A 6723-nucleotide genomic window follows, 5' to 3' on the forward strand; every position below is an offset into this window, starting at 1 on the left:
GATAGAAATGCATTGAGTGGTCGGGAAATTTTTGCAAGTGTTCAGCTCTTATTCTTGTAAATTACCATTTAACACATGTATAAGATCCAGGGAAAGGAGAATATGAATTTCATCAAAGTCCAGCCTTTACTCCTAATCCATATATAACTCAGCTCCATAATTGTCCAGGTTAATAATCAAATTGCACTAAGTTTCACATCTGAAATTTTATCTTAATGAGAGTTCAAACTTTAGTACGCCCCTTTTAACCTTAACTATCACCATAATTACTTATTTGTAGGGGTGAGTGCATTTTATGTTCCATCTCACCCTTTTCTTCTTCTGTGAGTGCATTTTATGCTCCATCTCACACTCTTTTTTTTTTGGGTTGAATCTCATGTATTAGTAATTCAAATGTGCACTAGCTTCCTTGACCATTAACAATGAAATCAAGTGCTTTCACACACATGAAAGGTAGTTAAGGCTAGTTATGCTGAAAGGCATATTCAGCTCCCCCTTTTTTCTCATGCATATACTAAATTGGGTCATTTGCAAGAATAAAAACTTAGCAAATACATTGGTCTCCCTCAACTCATTGTATTCCTTCTTAAAAATCACCTAATAAATAGCAATGAACTTGGGGGGTTCTAGTTTACTTGGATATGTCATTGCCTGCAAATGTGTTTTGGGGTGAATGAGGTGCACTGCTTCAGCCCCTAAATTCTAGTTCCCAGGCTCACTCCCCCACACTTAAGATGAACATTGTCCTCAATGTTCATAGTGTTAGGGAATCACACTTGCTAGAGCAAACTGAAGAAAAGAAAAGGATGAACAGTGTCCTTAAAGAATTGGAATTTTGTGAAAGAGATCTTTATTTTACTAACTAATATTCTAAAAAGATAAATGACAAAAAAAAGATGCCTTAACCTGTTCATGAGCAAGCATAGAAGATTATTGGTTATCAAGATAAATAGTGGATGGAGGGGGTACAGTACCGCCCATTAAATATGGTTTCAGGCACTGACCATTTACTTTAAATGTGCCCTGAACCGGGTGGGTGATTTCTATAGCCCCATGGGGAAAAACCTATGAAATGGTAAATGGTCCAGACCACCTGGATCTCAACTTACCTGGAAACAAGCGGAGATGGGAATTATAAAACAATACTTGTTGGCCTACATAAAAGTCCCATCACAGCAAGTTCTTATCATTCCAGTTTTTGGTTATTTCTTTATAAACAATACTTGTTGGCCAGTTTTTAGCCCCTGTGGCCTGAATGTTAAAACTTAAGAATTTAAGAGCCCAATAGGCCTTGTGTTCTAATTCAACTGGTAAATGGCATGCTTTACCAAAGACCAATCTGTAGGGGGACATGCCAATGGGGGTCTTAAATGCAGTTCTGTATGCCCACAATGCATCATCTAATTTGATGGACCAATCTTTTCTAACAAATGCTACGGTCTTTTCCAGAATTCTTTTGAGTTCCATGTTAGCCAACTCCACTTGGCCACTAGTTTGAGGGTGATAAGGGGTAGCTAATTTATGTGTAAAACCATATTTCTGCATTAACCTCTCAAATTTGCTATTGCAGAAGTGAGTTCCCCTATCACTAATTATAGCTCGCGGAGTGCCAAATCGGGAGAATAGCTTCTTTAGGAAGTGTACCACCCTCCTTGAGTCATTTGTGGGCAAAGTCATGGCTTCTACCCATTTGGATACATAGTCAACTGCAACGAGGATGTACTTATTTCCAAAAGAATTCGGGAAAGGTTCCATAAAATCTATACCCCAAACATCAAAGATTTCATGGATCAAAATATTGGAAAGGGGCATTTCATTCCGTCGGGAAATGTTTCCGATCTTTGGAATTTGTCACATGTGAACACGTTGTTAGACAGTTTTGTATGCCCTTAGCTTCAATCAGAATGATGTACTTTATGAGTTTATTGTAAATGAATAAAGATACATATTTGATTCATGTTCCCTTGGTATGTTTCTGTGTAATACCCTTAAACTGGACACTTAATGAGACTCGTGTTAGTTTAGAATGTTCACAGCCAGTGGGTCGGTCTGGGGAGACCTATCCTGACAAGGCTGACACTATAGTGCCACCAAGTCGGTTGGGGTGGCTTGTCTCAGCTGCCAGGGTGAGACCCTAGGCACATACAGTGTAGGATTAATTGAATCTTTGAACTGGACCAGATTTCCAGTATTGCCCTGGACCTTGGAGATTGATGGGCAAAACTGGAAAGTTACACCCGACCCCTAGACTCGATTATGATACTACACTAGGTGTCGGATTGGGCTGTCTTTGATGTACCAATCAATGAGATCCTTAGCGGGGGTCAAAACCTGGGTATGTTGGGACAGTCCGAGAATTCATCTGAGTGGGTGATCATAGTGACAGGATCAGCCCCTTTGTCGGACAAAGGTAATGATCGGGGATGCACTCTCATTGATAGAAACCAAGACTGCCGGCAGCCGATTTCAACCGTTGAGATTTGTTTTGCAAAATATATTTTACATAAGATATAAAAGTATATATATATGGTTTCTAAATTGTTTGCAAGAAGGTTTTAATTCCCGGGATCCATTTAAGTGGAGAGTGCAACACTGTTCCTTGCAGCCGAGGGAGAGGTCCTCTCTTGTCGGGCAGTGTATGATCATTATGGGCTGAGAGGTTAAGTGTAAGACCATTGAGGATAACACCTGATGGGCTAATCTTGCATCTGCCCACAGTCCCTGGGTGTTACAAGGTGGCTTGGCCCAGGGACCACTTAGTGTAAGTGTTGGGCCCATAGAGCCCATTTGATGGGTTTCAGGGGGTGCACTGTCATTAACAGTGTATTCGGCCAGGCCTTGTAGCAAAGGCTGGGCCGAACCCATGTGGCTGATGTGTAGATCAATGCTTGGGTCCCACGCCATACAAGGAAGCCCAACTGGGCAGCAATTTGGAAGCCTTTTGAGTACATAACCTTAAATGGGCCTTAAGCCCATTTCGAACTGGGCTGATTTGATCAGTCATTTAAAGGGGGCGAATTCTGAAGTGGGTCAGCTAAAAGGATTGGGCTTAGACCCTATCCACTCAGAGAGTCCAAGATCTAAATATGATTTAGATCTGGAAACCTCCTAATTAGATTAGGAGACAGCTGATCTTATCTGCAGATAAGATAAGGGTTACCCCTTATCACTAAGGGACTTCTAACCCAAATATGATTTGGATTAGCAGCTCCTAATCTGATTAGGAGCTGATCCCTTTTGAGATTATAAAAGGGGAAGGGGGCGGCAGCCTACCACACAACATCATCAACAGCATTCTTCTCTTTAAGAAAGAGAGATTAAGAGATTTCCTGGATACTGCGAATTCTCTTCTGCCGCCACCTTCCTGCCATTGCCATTCCTTCAGTTCGATCTCCAGTTCTTGGGAGCAATCAAGATTGGATCTTGATTTCAATCTTTTGGGAAAAGATTGATTGGAGTTGTACTCACAAGCCGTCCAGTTGATTTTTGCGAAGGGTCAAGTTCTTTTGAAGAACATTGCTGATTCTGCTCCATCCTTCACTGCGCCATCTTCAGTGGGAGCAGATTTTGGATCCTTCCTTGGGCATGAACACCACCATTGGGAAATAGTATTTCTCCGTATCAGGTATAATCCTCTCCCACTCCTTTTGGTTCAGATCTGGTTCAGTTTATGGTTCAAGATTGATCCTTGAAAATATGATTTTCTAAATAGGGAATACGATTCCCAGTTGGAGGGAGAGAAAAATTTTTGAAATTCGCCCCTTATTCCGCATTCTTTGGGCGTCCATAGGATGGATCTCTCATCCCTTCAGTGGTATCAGAGCCATGGTTCAAATCTTGAACCAATTTGTTTCAGATCTGAACCTGCGCAAATGGGCAGAAGGTGTTCTACCCGATTTGCGCAGATATGGGTTTTGGGAATTTTTTCCCAAAATTAATGGGCGAATAATCTGAAATTAATTTTATATAAATCTGATTATTATTTAGAATTGTTCTTTATGATTTTCTTGATTTATGGGCTGTTCGTACAAGAGGAGATCGAAATCTTGGTTTGCGCAGGGAACCTGCAAGATTTGCAGTTTCCTGATTTATTTATTACATTTGGTCTGTAAATAATTTTTTTTTATTTTTAGACTCAATGTATAGGCATTCGATCTGATGTAATAATTAATAGAAATAGGATTTCTATTTTATTTTATTTTGGATCGAAGATGGCGGCGCAGAAAGGGAGAAATCGCAGAGAAGAAGATTTCGCAGATGGGAGAATCGCTATCTGCGATTTGCAGTTTATGAAACTGCATTCTGTGATCTAACCTCTGTTTTGCAGGATGGATTGTGCGAACAGCCCTGATTTACTGATTGTTGTTTTTCTTTTATCAGTAATTAATTTCAGATTATTTTCTTGAATTAAAGATTTAATTAGAAATCAAACCCTAGACCCATTCGAACCAAGATTGGTTCAAACTGTTTGGACCAAATCTAGGGTTTAATCAAGGCTGAAAGTCAGCCCTAATTTTCCAACTAATGGGTCTAAGGATTGATATTTAATTGAATGGTTAATTCGGCCCAACCTGTAAAGGCCCAGTTTTAAATAGTTAAAACTGCTAAAAGCCCACTTAACCCTTAAAGCTATATGGGTTGAACCGTTCGGCCCATATACCTAGATAATGTTAATGGTTAATATTATGGATTTAAAATGGGCTTCAAATGGGCTTTACAGATAATTAATTGATTGGATCAATTTATCCCTGCATGTGATGTATGGATGTGTGATGTGCTACGTACATGGGCCATAAGTACTTGGCCCATGCTCAATCGACAGTGGCTCTTTCGCACACCATGGCTGAATGCACATCATTGCCATGGTGTCCCTTTTGGTCATTGGATGACCTCCCTCCGTGGTGGGCCCCACACCTCATCATGAGGTCTCGTGCGGAACCCTAGCCGATTTAGGCCCACCAAAATCTGGCTTTATAAAAGTCAGTGGGAGCCACTTTGGTTTGACCTAAAGATAAAACTAGGGTGTAATTATCTGTTCCCTCCATATAATATGAGTGCATGTGATAGGGAGATTCATATGATGAACTCTCTAAAGGCCTTCCATCATTAGCACGAAGATGGGTCCTTCAGTAATGAGGAAACGCACCAGAAAATGGGCTATCCATTTGCTGTTGGGCTTGTCTAAGTGTTTCATAAGATGATAGGGGCGTCATAGACCGATGTGGGAGGGGCTTCACCAGAAAATGGGAACTCTCTCACGGTACCTTGGCATTCACGAATATGATGGGTAAGCACTCACTGGACAGAAAGGTTTACCTGAAAACGGCTCTGAACCTTGTCTGACAGAGGCCAAAGGGAAAACTCATATGATGAGTGGATATGATCCTTCACAGAAAGGTGGTGGGGTTATGCAGCTGAAACAGTTGGCTTCATGCACCCTATGTGATTTCCCACATTTCCAGAGACAACCCGTAGTCTCCGTCACTGAGAAAGGAGGGAAATCTCAGAGATGAGTAAATGGAAATGGATCGTAGATTAAAATCCATATCTATGAAATGAACATGAATCGAATAAGGTCGTGGACTGATGTTTGCTCTTTTATCAGAAAATGGCAAACGGATCTTTTGCAAAGCTACTTGATGACAACAAGTTGAAGGGCCCAAACTATGCTGACTGGTATAGAAACCTTATGCTGGTCCTTGCTTCTGAAAAACTTGATAAAGTGGCAAAGAATCCTGCCCTGGAGCGTCCGGGAGATAGGGCTTCTGAGGCCCGAAGGAGAGACTATCAAGAATGGGAGGAGAAAAACTCCCTTGCCCGGTGTTACATCATTGCCTTGCTGGACAATCCAATACAGAGGCAGTTCGATCCGATCGAACTTGCCAAGGACATATTGGACAGTCTCAGGATGATGTATGAAGAGCAGAATCGTTCTACTCGACAAAAGGTCTTGAAACAGTTCATGACCACACAAATGTCCAAGGGCCAACAAGTTCACGACCATTGTCTTCGGATGATGGGATACATCAATGAACTGGAGGCTCTTGGATCCGGGCTGGACCTTGCAACCCAGATAGATGCTATCCTTAACTCTTTGCCTCCTTCCTTTAATCCGTTCATCATGAACTATAACATGAACAAGCTGAATGTCAGCTTACAAGAGCTCAGCAATATGTTGCAAAGAGCTGAAGAACTGATTAAAAAGGATGAGCCTGTAGCCATGCTTGTTGAAGCTGGCAAGTCAAGCAAGAGAAAGAGGAAGGCAAAGAAGCCTCAGAAGAAAGCCACTAAAAGCAAGAAGCAGAAGAAAGACAAAGCATCGGATGCCTGTCACTTCTGCAAGAAGACCGGCCACTGGAAAAGGAATTGTCCTGCCTACCTGGAATCCAAGAAAGGTAACTTCGAAACTTGTGTTATAGAAACCAATTTATTGGTAGCTTCTGCGTCCTGGTGTATTGACTCCGGGGCTTCAACTCATGCGTGTAACTCACTGCAGGGGTTCAAGGTAAGCAGAAGGCTGAGTGAAGGAGAAGTCACACTCTACTTGGGGACTACTGCAACTGTTGCAGCCGCGGCCATAGGAACCGTGGAACTATTTTTTAGAGAAGGAATAATTGTACTGAAAGATTGTCTTTACGTACAAAATTTAAGAAGAAATTTGATTTCTGTCTCAAAACTGTGTGCAGATGGTTATTCTGTCTTCTTTAGTAATACGATTACTAT

The sequence above is a fragment of the Nelumbo nucifera genome, chromosome 3 (assembly GCF_055504915.1).
Source record: "Nelumbo nucifera cultivar China Antique chromosome 3, China Antique-T2T, whole genome shotgun sequence".
In the NCBI taxonomy this organism is placed as follows: Eukaryota; Viridiplantae; Streptophyta; class Magnoliopsida; order Proteales; family Nelumbonaceae; genus Nelumbo; species Nelumbo nucifera.